The sequence below is a fragment of the Triticum aestivum genome, chromosome 7D (genome assembly GCF_018294505.1).
Source record: "Triticum aestivum cultivar Chinese Spring chromosome 7D, IWGSC CS RefSeq v2.1, whole genome shotgun sequence".
In the NCBI taxonomy this organism is placed as follows: domain Eukaryota; kingdom Viridiplantae; phylum Streptophyta; class Magnoliopsida; order Poales; family Poaceae; genus Triticum; species Triticum aestivum.
The window spans coordinates 168815160-168816410 of NC_057814.1; positions in this window are offsets into that span (position 1 = coordinate 168815160).

The following is a 1251-nucleotide window of genomic DNA, read 5'->3' on the forward strand; positions in this document are numbered from 1 at the left end:
CTCTGTTTCTTAATTTTCCCTTTTCATTTCTTATGTTTAAAGTAAATATACCATCCTGGGACAATTACGTGAACACTTTCTGAAAGCACTTGAATGTGCTCTAAAAAGATGTGTACACGTGTTAAAACTACCCAAAAAATCTTTTATAAATTTGGTGAATAATTTTTAAAATGCACGGACTCAATCTAAAATTACATGAACAAATTAAAAACATATGAAAGCTTCTAAAATTATAATAACATTTTTAAAACACATAAAACACCTTCTTTGATCACATGAATATTTTTTAGAAGTACGTGAAACATGTTTTGTATTCATGTTGTTTATAATATGAACACTTTACAAATTATTATTTTAAAAGATATGAACGTTTCAAATAAATATAATATCTTCTTTTAGAATATATAATACCATTTTTAACACAGTACAGACGCAAATGCTCATATATACACGCAAACACTCACCCATATGAATGCGCATATGCATACCCTACCCCTATGAGGACCTTCAAGAGACTAAGCGGGCATATCATCTTAAGATTTACGAAATCATCATAGGTGCCTGTTGTCAACGGGAACGTCTCCTCCTACTGAACGCACATCGTTAGAAATCCTGAAATAAATTCAGAAAAATGCAAGCACCAAGACTTCAACCCTGATGGGCTGGGGATACCATTGTTTTTCTTTGTTTGAAACGAGGCTGGGGATACCGTTGTCCTCCTAACTGTCCAACCACAAGTTACTTCACCATATAATACCATTATTGGTAAACATAAATTTATTATTTCTATATGTGCTAGTATTTGTGAAATTTCAAAAAAGGGAAAAAATTGTACTACCTATTATTGATGGGCGCACCAATTTCTGCCAATTCGGGAGCGTATGTGATTGTGTGAACGATACTACAGTTTTGCGGGCGGTAAGAGTTTGCATAGCAGCACCCGCTCTTGACTTGGGCTTGGAGGCACTGCTATGTGCCGCCCGCAGCCGTCGATAGTGGCTGGTAAACCCCAACACACCTTGATGAGCTGCAATAGTATGATCCATTGGAAAAGTACATTATTCTATTCCGGAATAACTAAGTTATAATATGCTTACAAAATTTAAAGGTAAAATATTGGGGTATTATAGAATTTCCTCGATATAGAATGTTCATGTACTCTTTTTAAATACTACCTCCGTATCAAAATACAAGACTTTGTAGGCTAAAATAATTTAATACGGAGGGAGTAGATTTATATGTATAAAAACT